This window comes from Saccostrea echinata, unplaced genomic scaffold (genome assembly GCF_033153115.1).
Source record: "Saccostrea echinata isolate AGI-Se365-2 ecotype Australia unplaced genomic scaffold, CSIRO_AGI_Sech_v1 ptg000068l, whole genome shotgun sequence".
Taxonomy (NCBI): domain Eukaryota; kingdom Metazoa; phylum Mollusca; class Bivalvia; order Ostreida; family Ostreidae; genus Saccostrea; species Saccostrea echinata.
In genome coordinates, this window is record NW_026889817.1 from 103,243 (window position 1) to 121,966 (window position 18,724).

Here is an 18,724-nt window from a genome sequence, read left to right on the forward strand (position 1 = left end):
CAAAGAATAAATCAAGCAGAAAATAAAAGTTTGATGGTTTTAAAAAGTTTGAGACCCCCTATACTATGCTGTATATTTCACAGAAATTGTCGAAAAATGTACTTACTCAAACAGTCGTAAAAATTCTTAGAGGTCAAAACTAGGGATTTTCTTTCTCCTATTCTCTTTAATACTACAATACAAAGAATAAATCATGCAGAAAATAAAAGTTTATTGTTTTTTTAAGATTTTAGACCCCCTATACTATGCACTATATTTAACAGAAATTGTCGAAAAATGTACTTACTCAGGCAGCCGTAAAAATTTTTGGGGGTAAGGGTTAGAGTTCTTCTTAGTCAAATTCTCTTTAATACTTTAATTCAAAGAATAAATCAAGCAGAAAATAAAAGTTTGATGGTTTTAAAAAGTTTGAGACCCCCTATACTATGCTGTATATTTCACAGAAATTGTGGAAAAATGTACTTACTCAAACAGTCATAAAAATTTTTAGAGGTCAAAACCAGGTATTTTCTTTTCATATTCTCTTCAATACTACAATACAAAGAATAAATCATGCAGAAAATAAAATTTTATTGGTTTTTTAAGATTTTAGACCCCCTATACTATGCACTATATTTCACAGAAATTGTCGAAAAAATGTACTTACTCAGGCAACCGTAAAAATTTTTGGGGGTAAGGGTTAGAGTTTTTCTTAGTCAAATTCTCTTCAATGATTTAATTCAAAGAATAAATCAAGCAGAAAATAAAAGTTTGATGGTTTTAAAAAGTTTGAGACCCCCTATACTATGCTGTATATTTCACAGAAATTGTCGAAAAATGTACTTACTCAAACAGTCTTAAAAAATTTTTGAGGTAAAAACTAGGGATTTCCTTTCTCATATTCTCTTTAATACTACAATACAAAGAATAAATCATGCAGAAAATAAAAGTTTATTGTTTTTTAAAGATTTTAGACCCCCTATACTATGCACTATATTTAACAGAAATTGTCGAAAAATGTACTTACTCAGGCAGCCATAAAAATTTTTGGGGGTAAGGGTTAGAGTTCTTCTTAGTCAAATTCTCTTTAATACTTTAATTCAAAGAATAAATCAAGCAGAAAATAAAAGTTTGATGGTTTTAAAAAGTTTGAGACCCCCTATACTATGCTGTATATTTCACAGAAATTGTGGAAAAATGCACTTACTCAAACAGTCATAAAAATTTTTAGAGGTCAAAACCAGGTATTTTCTTTTCATATTCTCTTCAATACTACAATACAAAGAATAAATCATGCAGAAAATAAAATTTTATTGGTTTTTTAAGATTTTAGACCCCCTATACTATGCACTATATTTCACAGAAATTGTCGAAAAATGTACTTACTCAGGCAACCGTAAAAATTTTTGGGGGTAAGGGTTAGAGTTTTTCTTAGTCAAATTCTCTTCAATGATTTAATTCAAAGAATAAATCAAGCAGAAAATAAAAGTTTGATGGTTTTAAAAAGTTTGAGACCCCCTATACTATGCTGTATATTTCACAGAAATTGTCGAAAAATGTACTTACTCAAACAGTCTTAAAAATTTTTTGAGGTAAAAACTAGGGATTTCCTTTCTCATATTCTCTTTAATACTACAATACAAAGAATAAATCATGCAGAAAATAAAAGTTTATTGTTTTTTAAAGATTTTAGAACCCCTATACTATGCACTATATTTAACAGAAATTGTCGAAAAATGTACTTACTCAGGCAGCCATAAAAATTTTTGGGGGTAAGGGTTAGAGTTCTTCTTAGTCAAATTCTCTTTAATACTTTAATTCAAAGAATAAATCAAGCAGAAAATAAAAGTTTGATGGTTTTAAAAAGTTTGAGACCCCCTATACTATGCTGTATATTTCACAGAAATTGTGGAAAAATGCACTTACTCAAACAGTCATAAAAATTTTTAGAGGTCAAAACCAGGTATTTTCTTTTCATATTCTCTTCAATACTACAATACAAAGAATAAATCATGCAGAAAATAAAATTTTATTGGTTTTTTAAGATTTTAGACCCCCTATACTATTCACTATATTTCACAGAAATTGTCGAAAAAATGTACTTACTCAGGCAACCGTAAAAATTTTTGGGGGTAAGGGTTAGAGTTTTTCTTAGTCAAATTCTCTTCAATGATTTAATTCAAAGAATAAATCAAGCAGAAAATAAAAGTTTGATGGTTTTAAAAAGTTTGAGACCCCCTATACTATGCTGTATATTTCACAGAAATTGTCGAAAAATGTACTTACTCAAACAGTCATAAAAATTTTTTGAGGTAAAAACTAGGGATTTCCTTTCTCATATTCTCTTTAATACTACAATACAAAGAATAAATCATGCAGAAAATAAAAGTTTATTGTTTTTTAAAGATTTTAGAACCCCTATACTATGCACGATATTTAACAGAAATTGTCGAAAAATGTACTTACTCAGGCAGCCATAAAAATTTTTGGGGGTAAGGGTTAGAGTTCTTCTTAGTCAAATTCTCTTTAATACTTTAATTCAAAGAATAAATCAAGCAGAAAATAAAAGTTTGATGGTTTTAAAAAGTTTGAGACCCCCTATACTATGCTGTATATTTCACAGAAATTGTGGAAAAATGCACTTACTCAAACAGTCATAAAAATTTTTAGAGGTCAAAACCAGGTATTTTCTTTTCATATTCTCTTCAATACTACAATACAAAGAATAAATCATGCAGAAAATAAAATTTTATTTTTTTTTTAAAGATTTTAGACCCCCTATACTATACACTATATTTCAAAGAAATTGTCAAAAATGTACTTACTCAGGCAACCGTAAAAATTTTTGGGGGTAAGGGTTAGAGTTTTTCTTAGTCAAATTCTCTTCAATGATTTAATTCGAAGAATAAATCAAGCAGAAAATAAAAGTTTGATGGTTTTAAAAAGTTTGAGACCCCCTATACTATGCTGTATATTTCACAGAAATTGTCGAAAAATGTACTTACTCAAACAGTCTTAAAAATTTTTTGAGGTAAAAACTAGGGATTTTCTTTCTCCTATTCTCTTTAATACTACAATACAAAGAATAAATCATGCAGAAAATAAAATTTTATTGGTTTTTTAAAGCTTTTAGACCCCCTATACTATGCACTATATTTCACAGAAATTGTCGAAAAATGTACTTACTCAAACAGGCGTAAAAATTTTTAGAGGTAAAAACTAGTGATTTTCTTTCTCATATTCTCTTTAATACTACAATACAAAGAATAAATCATGCAGAAAATAAAAGTTTATTGTTTTTTTAAGATTTTAGACCCCCTATACTATGCATTATATTTAACAGAAATTGTCGAAAAATGTACTTACTCAGGCAGCCGTAAAAATTTTCGGGGGTAGGTGATAGAGTTTTTCTTAGTCAAATTCTCTTTAATGCTTTAATTCAAAGAATAAATCAAGCAGAAAATAAAATTTAATGTTTTTAAAAAGTTTGAAACCCCCTATACTATGCTGTATATTTCACAGAAATTGTCGAAAAATGTACTTACTCAAACAGTCTTAAAAATTTTTTGAGGTAAAAACTAGGGATTTCCTTTCTCATATTCTCTTTAATACTATAATACAAAGAATAAATCATGCAGAAAATTAAAGTTTATTGTTTTTTAAAGATTTTAGACCCCCTATACTATGCACTATATTTTACAGAAATTGTCGAAAAATGTACTTACTCAGGCAGCCATAAAAATTTTTGGGGGTAAGGGTTAGAGTTCTTCTTAGTCAAATTCTCTTTAATACTTTAATTCAAAGAATAAATCAAGCAGAAAATAAAAGTTTGATGGTTTTAAAAAGTTTGAGACCCCCTATACTATGCTGTATATTTCACAGAAATTGTGGAAAAATGCACTTACTCAAACAGTCCTAAAAATTTTTAGAGGTCAAAACCAGGTATTTTCTTTTCATATTCTCTTCAATACTACAATACAAAGAATAAATCATGCAGAAAATAAAATTTTATTGGTTTTTTAAGATTTTAGACCCCCTATACTATGCACTATATTTCACAGAAATTGTCGAAAAATGTACTTACTCAGGCAACCGTAAAAATTTTTGGGGGTAAGGGTTAGAGTTTTTCTTAGTCAAATTCTCTTCAATGATTTAATTCAAAGAATAAATCAAGCAGAAAATAAAAGTTTGATGGTTTTAAAAAGTTTGAGACCGCCTATACTATGCTGTATATTTCACAGAAATTGTCGAAAAATGTACTTACTCAAACAGTCTTAAAAATTTTTTGAGGTAAAAACTAGGGATTTTCTTTCTCCTATTCTCTTTAATACTACAATACAAAGAATAAATCATGCAGAAAATAAAATTTTATTGGTTTTTTAAAGATTTTAGACCCCCTATACTATGCATTATATTTCAAAGAAATTGTTGAATAATGTACTTACTCAGGCAGCCGTAAAAATTTCTGGGGGTAAGGGATAGAGTTTTTCTTAGTCAAATTCTCTTTAATACTTTAATTCAAAGAATAAATCAAGCAGAAAATAAAAGTTTGATGGTTTTAAAAAGTTAGAGACACCCTATACTATGCTGTATAATTCACAGAAATTGTGGAAAAATGCACTTACTCAAACAGTCATAAACATTTTTAGAGGTCAAAACCAGGGATTTTCTTTCTCATATTCTCTTCAATACTACAATACAAAGAATAAATCATGCAGAAAATAAAATTTTATTGGTTTTTTAAAGATTTTAGACCCCCTATACTATGCACTATATTTAACAGAAATTGTCGAAAAATGTACTTACTCAGGCAGCCGTAAAAATTTTTGGGGGTAAGGGTTAGAGTTTTTCTTAGTCAAATTCTTTTTAATGCTTTAATTTAAAGAATAAATCAAGCAGAAAATAAAAGTTTAATGTTTTTAAAAAGTTTGAGACCCCCTATACTATGCTGTATATTTCACAGAAATTGTCGAAAAATGTACTTACTCAAACAGTCGTAAAATTTTTAGAGGTAAAAACTAGGGATTTTCTTTCTCCTATTCTCTTTAATACTACAATACAAAGAATAAATCATGCAGAAAATAAAAATTTATTGTTTTTTAAAGATTTTAGACCCCCTATACTATGCATTATATTTCAAAGAAATTGTCGAAAAATGTACTTACTCAGGCAGCCGTAAAAATTTTTGGGGGTAAGGGATAGAGTTTTTCTTAGTCAAATTCTCTTTAATACTTTAATTTAAAGAATAAATCAAGCAGAAAATAAAAGTTTAATGTTTTTAAAAAGTTTGAGACCTCCTATACTATGCTGTATATTTCACAGAAATTGTGGAAAAATGTACTTACTCAAACAGTCTTAAAAATTTTTAGAGGTCAAAACCAGGTATTTTCTTTCTCCTATTCTCTTTAATACTACAATACAAAGAATAAATCATGCAGAAAATAAAAGTTTATTGTTTTTTAAAGATTTTAGACCCCCTATACTATACACTATATTTCACAGAAATTGTCGAAAAATGTACTTACTCAGGCAGCCGTAAAAATTTTTGGGGGTAAGGGTTAGAGTTCTTCTTAGTCAAATTCTCTTTAATACTTTAATTCAAAGAATAAATCAAGCAGAAAATAAAAGTTTGATGGTTTTAAAAAGTTTGAGACCTCCTATACTATGCTGTATATTTCACAGAAATTGTGGAAAAATGCACTTACTCAAACAGTCATAAAAATTTTTAGAGGTCAAAACTAGTGATTTTCTTTCTCATATTCTCTTCAATACTACAATACAAAGAATAAATCATGCAGAAAATAAAATTTTATTGGTTTTTTAAGATTTTAGACCCCCTATACTATGCACTATATTTCACAGAAATTGTCGAAAAAATGTACTTACTCAGGCAGCCGTAAAAATTTTTGGGGGTAAGGGATAGAGTTTTTCTTAGTCATATTCTCTTTAATGATTTAATTCAAAGAATAAATCAAGCAGAAAATAAAAGTTTGATGGTTTTAAAAAGTTTGAGACCCCCTATACTATGCTGTATATTTCACAGAAATTGTGGAAAAATGTACTTACTCAAACAGTCGTAAAAATTTTTAGAGGTAAAAACTAGGGATTTTCTTTCTCCTATTCTCTTTAATACTACAATACAAAGAATAAATCATGCAGAAAATAAAAGTTTATAGGTTCTTTAAAGTTTTAGACCCCCTACTCTATTCAGTAAATTTAACAGAAATTGTCGAAAAATGCACTCACTCAAACAGCCTTAAAAATTTTTAGAGATCAAAACAAGGGAATTTCTTTATCCTATTTTCTTTAACACTCCCTAACAAAGAATAAATCATGAAAATAATAAAGCTTTGATGGTTCCTTAAAGTTCTAGACCCCCTAGACTATATAGTATATTTAACAGAAATTGTCGAAAAAATGCACATACTCAAGCAGCCGTAAAAGGTTTTGTTGGTCAGAGTTAGGGTTTATTTCAGTCATATTCTCTTTAATTCATTAAAACAAAGAATTAATCATGCAGAAAATAAAAGTTTATAGGTTCTTTAAAGTTTTAGACCCCCTATACTATGCACTATATTTAACAGAAATTGTCGAAAAATGTACTTACTCAGGCAGCCGTAAAAATTTTTGGGGGTAAGGGTTAGATTTTTCTTAGTCAAATTCTTTTTAATGCTTTAATTCAAAGAATAAATCAAGCAGAAAATAAAAGTTTAATGGTTTTAAAAAGTTTGAGACCCCCTATACTATGCTGTATATTTCACAGAAATTGTCGAAAAATGTACTTACTCAAACAGTCGTAAAAATTTTTAGAGGTCAAAACCAGGTATTTTCTTTCTCCTATTCTCTTTAATACTACAATACAAAGAATAAATCATGCAGAAAATAAAAGTTTATTGTTTTTTAAAGATTTTAGACCCCCTATACTATGCACTATATTTCACAGAAATTGTCGAAAAATGTACTTACTCAGGCAGCCGTAAAAATTTTTGGGGGTAAGGGTTAGAGTTCTTCTTAGTCAAATTCTCTTTAATACTTTAATTCAAAGAATAAATCAAGCAGAAAATAAAAGTTTGATGGTTTTAAAAAGTTTGAGACCCCCTATACTATGCTGTATATTTCACAGAAATTGTGGAAAAATGCACTTACTCAAACAGTCATAAAAATTTTTAGAGGTCAAAACTAGTGATTTTCTTTCTCATATTCTCTTCAATACTACAATACAAAGAATAAATCATGCAGAAAATAAAATTTTATTGGTTTTTTAAGATTTTAGACCCCCTATACTATGCACTATATTTCACAGAAATTGTCGAAAAAATGTACTTACTCAGGCAGCCGTAAAAATTTTTGGGGGTAAGGGATAGAGTTTTTCTTAGTCAAATTCTCTTTAATGATTTAATTCAAAGAATAAATCAAGCAGAAAATAAAAGTTTGATGGTTTTAAAAAGTTTGAGACCCCCTATACTATGCTGTATATTTCACAGAAATTGTGGAAAAATGTACTTACTCAAACAGTCGTAAAAATTTTTAGAGGTAAAAACTAGGGATTTTCTTTCTCCTTTTCTCTTTAATACTACAATACAAAGAATAAATCATGCAGAAAATAAAAGTTTATAGGTTCTTTAAAGTTTTAGACCCCCTACTCTATTCAGTAAATTTAACAGAAATTGTCGAAAAATGCACTCACTCAAACAGCCTTAAAAATTTTTAGAGATCAAAACAAGGGAATTTCTTTATCCTATTTTCTTTAACACTCCCTAACAAAGAATAAATCATGAAAATAATAAAGCTTTGATGGTTCCTTAAAGTTCTAGACCCCCTAGACTATATAGTATATTTAACAGAAATTGTTGAAAACTGCACATACTCAAGCAGCCGTAAAAGGTTTTGTTGGTCAGAGTTAGGGTTTATTTCAGTCATATTCTCTTTAATTCATTAAAACAAAGAATTAATCATGCAGAAAATAAAAGTTTATAGGTTCTTTAAAGTTTTAGACCCCCTATACTATTCAGTAAATTTAACAGAAATTGTCGAAAAATGCACTCACTCAAACAGCCTTAAAAATTTTTAGAGTTCAAAACAAGGGAATTTCTTTATCCTATTTTCTTTAATACTCCCTAACAGAGAATAAATCATGAAAATAATAAAGCTTTGATGGTTCCTTAATGTTCTAGACCCCCTAGACTATGTAGTATATTCAACAGAAAATGTCGAAAAATGCACATACTCAAGCAGCCGTAAAAAGTTTTGTTGGTCAAAGTTAGGGTTTATTTCAGTCATATTCTCATTAATACATTAAAACAAAGAATTAATCATGCAGAAAATAAAAGTTTATAGGTTCTTTAAAGTTTTAGACCCCCTACTCTATTCAGTAAATTTAACAGAAATTGTCGAAAAATGCACTCACTCAAACAGCCTTAAAAATATTTAGAGATCAAAACAAGGGAAATTCTTTATCCTATTTTCTTTAATACTCCCTAACAGAGAATAAATCATGAAAATAATAAAGCTTTGATGGTTCCTTAAAGTTGTAGACCCCCTATACTATGTAGTATATTTATCAGAAAATGTCGAAAAATGCACTTACTGAAGCAGCCCTAAAAAAATTTTGGGGTCAGGGTTAGGGTTTATTTCAGTCATATTCTCTTTATTATTCTAAAACAAAGATATAATTATGCAGAAAATAAAAGTTTATGGGTTCCTTAAAGTTCTAGACCCCCTATACTGTATAGTGTATTTAACAGAAATTGTCGAAAAATGCACTCACTCAAATAGTCTTAAAAATTTTTAGAGATCAAAACAAGGGAATTTCTTTATCCTATTTTCTTTAATACTCCCTAACAAAGCTTTAATCATGAAAATAATAAAGCTTTGATGGTTCCTTAATATTCTAGACCCCCTAGACTATGTAGTATATTTAACAGAAATTGTCGAAAAATGCACATACTCAAGCAGCCGTAAAAGGTTTTGTTGGTCAGAGTTAGGGTTTATTTCAGTCATATTCTCTTTAATACATTAAAACAAAGAATTAATCATGCAGAAAATAAAAGTTTATAGGTTCTTTAAAGTTTAGACCCCCTATACTATTCAGTAAATTTAACAGAAATTGTCGAAAAATGCACTCACTCAAACAGCCTTAAAAATTTTTAGAGTTCAAAACAAGGGAATTTCTTTATCCTATTTTCTTTAATACTCCCTAACAAAGATTTAATCATGAAAATAATAAAGCTTTGATGGTTCCTTAAAGTTGTAGACCCCCTAGACTATGTAGTATATTTAACAGAAATTGTCGAAAAATGCACTTACTCAAGCAGCCGTAAAAAATTTTTGGGGTCAGGGTTAGGGTTTATTTCAGTCATATTCTCTTTATTATTCTAAAACAAAGATATAATTATGCAGAAAATAAAAGTTTATGGGTTCCTTAAAGTTCTAGACCCCCTATACTGTATAGTATATTTAACAGAAATTGTCGAAAAATGCACTCACTCAAACAGCCTTAAAAATTTTTAGAGATCAAAACAAGGGAATTTCTTTATCCTATTTTCTTTAGTACTCCCTAACAAAGATTTAATCATGAAAATAATAAAGCTTTGATGGTTCCTTAAAGTTCTAGACCCCCTAGACTATGTAGTATATTTAACAGAAATTGTCGAAAAATGCACTTACTCAAGCAGCCGTAAAAAATTTTTGGGGTCAAAGTTGAACTTTATTTCAGTCATATTCTCTTTAATACTCTAAAACAAAGAATTAATCATGCAGAAAATAAAAGTTTATTCGTTTTTTAATGTTTTTGACACCCTATACTATTCAGTTAATTTAACAGAAATTTTCGGAAAATGCACTCACTGAAACAACCTTAAAAATTTATAGAGGTGAAAACTTAGGATTTTCTTTATCGCATTCTCTTTAATACTCTCAAACAATTAATAAATCATGAAAATAATAAAGGTTTGATCGTTTCTTTGAGTTTTAGACCCCCTATACTATGCATTATATTTAACAGAAGGTGTGTTTGTCCGATTTACTAAGTAATAAATGGATTAAGTTACAAAAGGACATGAAAATGAATTTCATTTCTAGAAGCAATGTTCATGTTTTTAATGGAAAAAACAAGCTAACAACGAATTTTTATTGATCCTTTTTTATCTAAGAAGCAAATACAAAGTAACCCCGTTGTTTTCCACCTAATCTTCGAGGTAGACCATTTGCTCTTTGTAGGGTTAGGATAGAATAAGTTACAAAAGGACAAGCGGAACTTAGACATATTTTGCAGAAACAGACTACAAGAGAGCAGAGCAGAATCAGTGCCTGGTGGAGGTTTTCTTTGTAACTACTATTGATTGTTATGTTCTTTACAAGTCATTTTCAAATTATGGCCTTCCAGGTCGTATAAATAAACTTGCAGGAGACCTGAAAAGAAAATTGTCAGAATTAAGTTACAAAAGGACAAACATTTCAGACAGCATTTACCAAAAAATAGGCCAGATTTTTGGAATTAATTATGCTACCATTTACTAATTGAATGAGTTTAACAATCTACCATGCATATTTTCTCTTAAAAACGTGATCTTAACACAAAACCAGGGGTGGACCATTTCCTCTTTATATGATTAATTTGATTAAGTTACAAAAGGACAAACTTAAAACCTACACAGTTCTTTAACTCCGGCTTATTGATACGATTTATCAGGCTACCATTGTAGATCTCGTTGATATCTACCTGCTGATATCAAGATATTGTTGATATCACTTAATATAAGCCGAATACAGACCCCGTGGTTAGGCGATTTCTGTCCTTTTGTAACTTAATCCCAAAATTTAGAAAATCTCATTTTTTTCAAAAAATTCCATAAATATTTCAAAAATAAAACCAGGAGGGCAGGCAGAGGTCACTTTTACACATTTGTGCCAAATTTGAATTCAATCCGTGCAGAAATAACCAAGTTATTGAGCTTAAACTAAATAACCCTAACTTTGGGCAGCATGTGGGGTGAAAGGTGTACCCAACCTGACTTTTTTTTTCACTCTGTATTTTTCACCGTTTTTTCTTGCTGGGGGTTAGAGGGCGTTTTGGTGTAAACCCCCAGGGGGTTTGGCTACCACTCTAAACCCATAGGTTTTCTTTCTAACCCCCTTTAAAAAGGTGGACCAAAAGTTTAAGTTACATTTTTGTCCTTTTTGAAAGGATCGTCCAGAACACTATTCCTAGAAAGAAAAATCACGTGAACAACGTCAAATAACGTTACAATAGGTGCAGAAACGTACACTCAAGACCCCCAAAGGAAAATAAGACCTAACCCCCGAGGGCCAAACTATAAGTTACAAAAGTTGTCCTGCGACGCTAATCAGGGTTAGGGTTAGGGTTAGGGTTAGGGTCAGGGTTAGGGTCAGGGTTAGGGTCAGGGTTAGGGTTAGGGTTAGGGTTAGGGTTAGGGCACTTTGACGTGGTGCGGGTGCGGGATTGCGGGACTCCGCCTATTTTATCACGTGATTGTCAATCATTTCATTGTGAAAGTAGGTGTTTTCTTGCAGAATTTCTTTCGATTTGGACGTTTATATACTGTTGTGTTTTTAATGGGTGATTTTTTTGATGTAAGGTAATATTTCATTTGATTTTTTTAATTGCTAATTATCATGTATTGTTTGAGTAAGCAACGGCATCTTTTTTAAGGAAGTAATGCATAATCTTGCCTTATTTTTGCATTAAAAATTTACGGAAGTATAATGAATTTTTTGTGTTTAAGAGGACAAAGTTTATGTATATTTTTTTGTGTTCTTCAATAGTACCTGGTAATTTAAAGTGTATTTTCAATGGTTAATTAGGATATATTCCTTTTAATTACACAATAAGAACATATTGATTGAAATTAAGGTCATTTAAGTAAACTTCAAATGATGCTGAGTATGCACACCAGTGTACTCGGGTATACCCTAGGTATACCCGGGTATAACCCAGGGTATACCCGGGTTTAACCCAGGGTATACCCGGGTTTAACCCGGGTTATACCCGGGTTTAACCCGGGTTATACCCGGGTTTAACCCGGGTTATACCTGGGTTTAACCCAAGATATACCCGGGTTTAACCCAGGATAATCAGGGTTAGGGTTAGGGTTAGGGTTAGGGTTAGGGTTAGGGTTGGGTTAGGGTTAGGGTTAGGGTCAGGGTTAGGGTTAGGGTTAGGGTTAGGGTTAGGGTTAGGGTCAGGGTTAGGGTCAGGGTTAGGGTCAGGGTTAGGGCTAGCGTCGTATGGGTTTTTGTAACTTATAGTACCACCTATAGTAACTTATTGTCATTTTGTAACTTAATTCGGGCATTTTGTAACTTAAAGCGGTCCTTTTGTAACTTAAGGCGGTCCTTTTGTAACTTAATGTCCTTTTGTAACTTAATTATTTTGGACCCTAATTTCTTAAAATATTAAATTAATTAACAATTATATCACTAATTACGGTAATTAAACTAATTAAAATGCTCCAAGTTTGAAGTTGATATCTCAATTAGGAAAAAAGTTATGACCTCTCAAAGTTCGATTTTTAAGGTTTTTTATGGGTCCATTACTTTTTTTCCTGAAATATATTGATAGATTTTTGTAATTAATTTAATTTATATAATTGATATTAATTAATAATTGGTGTCATATCATGTTAATTGTGCGTATATCTTAAAATATTAACTAAAAAGTTTAAGTTACAAAAGGACAGATTTGCTTATCCAAACCCTGGGGTTAGAAAATTTTTTTGGTCCACCCCTTTTAATTTTAAAATTACTTGTCCTATAGAAAATAAAACCCTATATAGCAATTAAACAAGCAAAATCATGGTTATAGCCAAAATTTCGGCTCTAACCCCCAAGAAATAAAAGTTTTAGAGAGATTTCTTTTTCCCTCTTTATTCCTTAGGAAAATCTGACATGACTTCCCTTTTTGGCCCTTATTTTCTGATAAATTCAATTACAGATGTCTTTTGTGCTGATTTAATATTGTTTTAACATGAATATCCCAGATATAGGCAAAGAAAGATCCATTCTTGTGCACTTTAACCTGTGCTCTCTTGTAACATGCAATTTCAGTTAAATTTTCTAAGTCCAATCTAAAATGAAATTGTGTATGTAAAATGTCCATACTTTAGCTAAAATAGGATTTTCTGTTGTTCTTTTCCTTGTTATATAAGGTTGTTATCAAAGCAAGACTGAAAATAAACATCCTGCTGTGAATAAAGATTTTTATTGTGAAATATGTATAACAACTGTTTGTCATATGTAACTTATCAATAGTGATATTTTTTCATGCCAGAAATGCAAATAAAGGCTATAAACTGCTATCTGCTGCTGTTTACTTGTCTGTTTTAATAGAGTCAACAAAAAAATAAATAGGCATTTTGAAAGTTTCAGACCCCTACATATTGCAGTATATCTAAACAAAATTGTCCCAAAATGTGCTCACTCAAAGAGTGTTAAAATTTGTTATAGGTAATAAATGATAATTATCTCACTTATATTCTCTTTAATGCTCTTAAACAAAGAATGCATAGAGAAGAAAACAACATTTTGAGGGTTATTTTAAATTTTAGACCCTCTAGAGTATACTGTATATTTGACTGAAATTGTTCAAAATATGTGTTCAATCAAAGAACTCTAAAAATTTTTATAGGCACTAAATAAGGATTTTCTTAGCTACATTCTCTTCAATGCTCTCAAACAAAGAAGAAATGAAGAAGGAAACAACATTCTTAGGGTTGGTTTAAATTTTAGACCTACTATAGTATGCTGTATATTTGACCGAAATTGATAAAAAATGTGTTTCCTCAAAGAGCTCTAAAATTTTTTATAGGTACTACATAGTGATTTGACTAGCCATATCCTCTTTATTGCTCTCAAACAGAGAATAAATGAAGGCGAAAACAAAATTTTTAGGGTTAGTTTTAATTTTAGACCCTCTATAGTATGTGGTATATTTGACCGAAATTTTCAAAAAATGTGTGTAAGCTAAGGGCTCTAAAATTGTTTACAGGTAATAAATGGTGATTTCCTGAGCTATATTCTCTTCACTGCTCTCAAACAAAGAATAAATGAAGGAGAAAACAACATTTTTAGGGGTAGTTTTAATTTTAGACCCTCTGTAGAACATAATATATTTGACCAAAATTGACAAAAAATGTGTCTCCTCAAGAGCTCTAAAAATTTTTATAGGCACTACATAGCAATTTAACTAGTCATATTCTCTTTATTGCTCTAAAACAAAAATAAATGAAGGAGAAAACAACATTTTGAGGGTTAATTTAAATTTTAGACCTTCTATAGTATGTGGTATATTCGACCAAAATTATCAAAAAATGAGTTTACTCTAAGGGCTCTAAACTTTTTTATAGGCACTAAATAATGATTTTCTTAGCTACAATCTCTTGAATGCTCTTAAACAAAGAACAAAAGTTGAAGAAAACAACATTTTGAGGGTTATTTTAAATTTTAGACCCTGTATAGTATGCTGTATATTTGACAGAAATTGACAAAAGATGTGTTTCCTCAAAGAGCTCTAAAAATTTTTATAGGTACTACAAAGTGATTTAACTTGCATATTCTCTTTATTCCTCTAAAACAAAGAATAAATGAAGGAGAAAACAACATTTTTAGGGTTAGTTTTAATTTTAGACCTTCTATAGTATGTGGTATATTTGACGGAAATTATTAAAAATGTGTTCACTCAAAGGGCTCTAAATTTTTGTACAGGTAATAAGTGGTGATTTTCTGAGCTATATTGTCTTCAATGCTCTCATTCAAAGAAGAAGTAAAGGAGAAAACAACATTTTTAGGGTTAGTTATAATTTTAGACCCTCTATAGTATGTGGTATATTTGATCGAAATTATCAAAAATGTGCTTACTCAAAGGGCTCTAAAAAAATTTTATAGGTACTACATATTGATTTAACTAGCCATATTCTCTTTATTGCTGTACAACAAAGAATAATTGAAGCAGAAAACAACACTTTTAGGGTGATTTAAAATTTTAGACGCCTATAATATGCAGTATATTTCACAGAAATTGTCGAAAAATGTGCATACTCAAGGACTCGTAAAAATTTTGGGGGGTAAGGGTTAGGGTTTTTCTTAGTCAAATTCTTTTGAATGCTTTAATACAAAGAATAAATCATGCAGAAAATAAAAGTTTAATGGTTTTTTTTAAGTTTTAGACCCCCTATACTATGCTGTATATTTCACAGAAATTGTCGAAAAATGTACTTACCCAAGCAGTCGTAAAAATTTTTAGAGGTATAAACTAGGGATTTTCTTTCTCATATTCTCTTTAATACTACAATACAAAGAATAAATCATGCAGAAAATAAAAGATTAATGGTTTTTTAAGGTTTTAGACCCCAAATACTATGCTTTATATTTCACAGAAATTGTCGAAAAATGTACTTACTCAAGAAGCTGTAAAAATTTTTAGAGGTAAAAATTAGGGATTTTTTTGGTCATATTCTCTTTCATACTACAATACAATGAATAAATCATGCAGAAAATAAAAGTTTATTGGTTTTTTTAAGGTTTTACATCCCCTATGCTATGTAGTATATTTCACAGAAATTGTCTAAAACTGCACTTACTTACCCAGCCTTTAAAATTTTTAGAGATCAAAACAAGGAATTTTCTTTATTCTACTCTCTTTCATACTCTCAGACAAAGAATTAATCATGAAAATAATAGAGGTTTGATGGTTCCTTTAAAATCTAGACCCCCTATGCTATGTAGTATATTTAACAGAAATTGTCGAAAAAATACACTCACTCAAACAGCCGTAAAAAATTTTAGAGGTAAAAACTAGGAATTTTCTTTGTCATATTATCTTTAATACTACAATACAAAAAATAAATCACGAGAAAAATAAAAGTTTATTGGTTTTTAAAAGTTTTAGACCCCCTATACTATTCAGTAAATTTAACAAAAATTATCTAAAAGTGCACTCACTTAAACAGCCTTAAAAATTTTTAGAGGTATAAAATTGGGATTTTCTTTATCCTACTCTCTTTAATACTCTCAGACAAAGAATAAATCGTGAAAATAATAGAGGTTTGATGCTTCCTTTAAAATCTAGACCCCCTATGCTATGTAGTATATTTAACAGAAATTGTCGAAAAAATACACTCACTCAAACAGACTTAAAACTTGTTTGAGGTCAAAACTATCGATTTTCTATATCCTATTCTCTTTAATAGTCTCTAACAAAGATTTAATCTTGAAAATAATAGAGATGTGATGGTTCCTTAAAGTTTTAGACCTCCTATGCTATGTAGTATATTTATCAGAAATTGTAGAAAAATGCACTTACTCATGCAGCCATTAAAAATTTTTTGGGGTCTGGGTTAGGATTTATTTCAGTCATGCTCTCTTCAGTCATTCATTAAAACAAAGAATTAATCATGCAGAAAATAAAAGTTTATTGTTTTTTTAAGGTTTTACATCCCCTATGTTGTGTAGTATATTTAACAGAAATTGTCGAAAACTGCACTCACTTAACCAGCCTTCAAAATTTTTAGAGGTCAAAACAAAGAATTTTCTTTATCCTACTCTCTTTAATACTCTCAGACAAAGAATAAATCATGAATATAATAAAAGTTTGATGGTTCCTTAAAGTTCTAGACCCCCTATGCTATGTAGTATATTTAACAGAAATTGTCGAAAAATACACTCACTCAAACAGCCTTAAAAAATGTTTGAGGTCAAAACAAGGGAATTTCTTTATCCTTTTTTTTTAATACTCCCTAACAAAGATTTAATCATGAAAATAATAAAGGTTTGAAGGTTTCTTAAAGTTCTAGACCCCATATACTATGCAAGATATTTCACAGAAATTGTCGAAAAATGCACTTACTTAAGCAGCCGTAAAAAATTTTAAAGAAAAAAACTTGAAATTTTCTTTGTCATATTATCTTTAATACTTCAGTTTTAAGAATTATTCAAGCCGAAATTAAGAGTATAATGGTTTTTTAAAGTTTTAGACACTCTATAATATGCAGTATATTTCACAGAAATTGTCGAAAAATGCTCTTACTCAAGCAGCCGTAAAAATTTTTAGAGGTAAAAACTAGGAATTTTCTTTGTCATATTATCTTTAATACTACTATACAAAGAATAAATCATGAGAAAAATAAAAGTTTATTGGTTTTTTAAAGTTTTAGACACCCTATACTATGCAGGATACTTCACAGAAATAGTCGAAAAATGCACTTACTCAAGCAGCCGTAAAAAAATTTAAAGAAAAAAACTTGAAATTTTCTTTGTCATATTATCTTTAATACTTCAGTTTTAAGAATTATTCAAGCTGAAATTAAGAGTATAATGGTTTTTTAAAGTTTTAGACACTCTATACAATGCAGGATATTTCACAGAAATTGTCGAAAAAGTCACTTATTCAAGCAGCCGTAAAATTTTCAGAGGTAAAAACTAAGAATTTTCTTTGTCATATTATCTTTAATACTACAATTCAAAGAATAAATCAGGAGAAAAATAAAAGTTTATTGGTTTTTTAAAGTTTTAGACACCCTATACTATGCAGGATATTTCACAGAAATTGTCGAAAAATGCACTTATTCAAGCAGCTGTAAAAATTTTCAAAGAGAAAAACTTGAAATTTTCTTTGTCATATTATATTTAATACTTTAATTTTAAGAATTATTCAAGCTGAAATTAAGAGTATAATGGTTTTTTAAAGTTTTAGACACTCTATAATATGCAGGATATTTCACAGAAATTGTCGAAAAATGCACTTACTCAAGCAGCCGTAAAAATTTTTAGAGATAAAAACTAGGAATTTTCTTTGTCATATTATCTTTAATACTACTATACAAAGAATAAATCATGAGAAAAATATAAGTTTATTGGTTTTTTAAAGTTTTAGACACCCTATACTATGAAGGATATTTCACAGAAATAGTCTAAAAATGCACTTACTCAAGCAGCCATAAAAATTTTTAGAGATAAAAACTAGGAATTTTCTTTGTTATATTATCTTTAATACTACAATTCAAAGAATAAATCATGAGAAAAATATAAGTTTATTGGTTTTTTAAAGTTTTAGACACTCTATACTATGCAGGATATTTCACAGAAATAGTCGAAAAATGCACTTACTCAAGCAGCCGTAAAAAATTTTAAAGAAAAAAACTTGAAATTTTCTTTGTGACAATATCTTTAATACTTTAATTCTAAGAATTATTCAAGCTGAAATTAAGAGTATAATGGTTTTTTAAAGTTTGAGACACTCTATACTATGCAGGATATTTCACAGAAATTGTCGAAAAATTCACTTACTCAAGCAGCCGTAAAAATTTTTAGATGTAAAAACTAGGAATTTTCTTGTCATATTATCTTTAATACTACAATACAAAGAATAAATCATGAAAAAAATAAAAGTTTTTTTTTTTTTTTAAGTTTTAGACACCCTATACTATGCAGGATATTTCACAGAAATTGTCGAAAAATGCACTTACTCAAGCAGCCGTAAAAAATTTTTAAGAGAAATACTTGAAATTCTCTTTGTGATAATATCTTTAATACTTTAATTCTAAGAATTATTCAAGCTAAAATTAAGAGTATAATGGTTTTTTAAAGTTTGAGACACTCTATACTATGCAGGATATTTCACAGAAACTGTCGAAAAATTCACTTACTCAAGCAGCCGTAAAAATTTTTAGATGTAAAAACTAAGAATTCTCTTTGCATTATTATCTTTAATACTATAATACACAGAATAAAC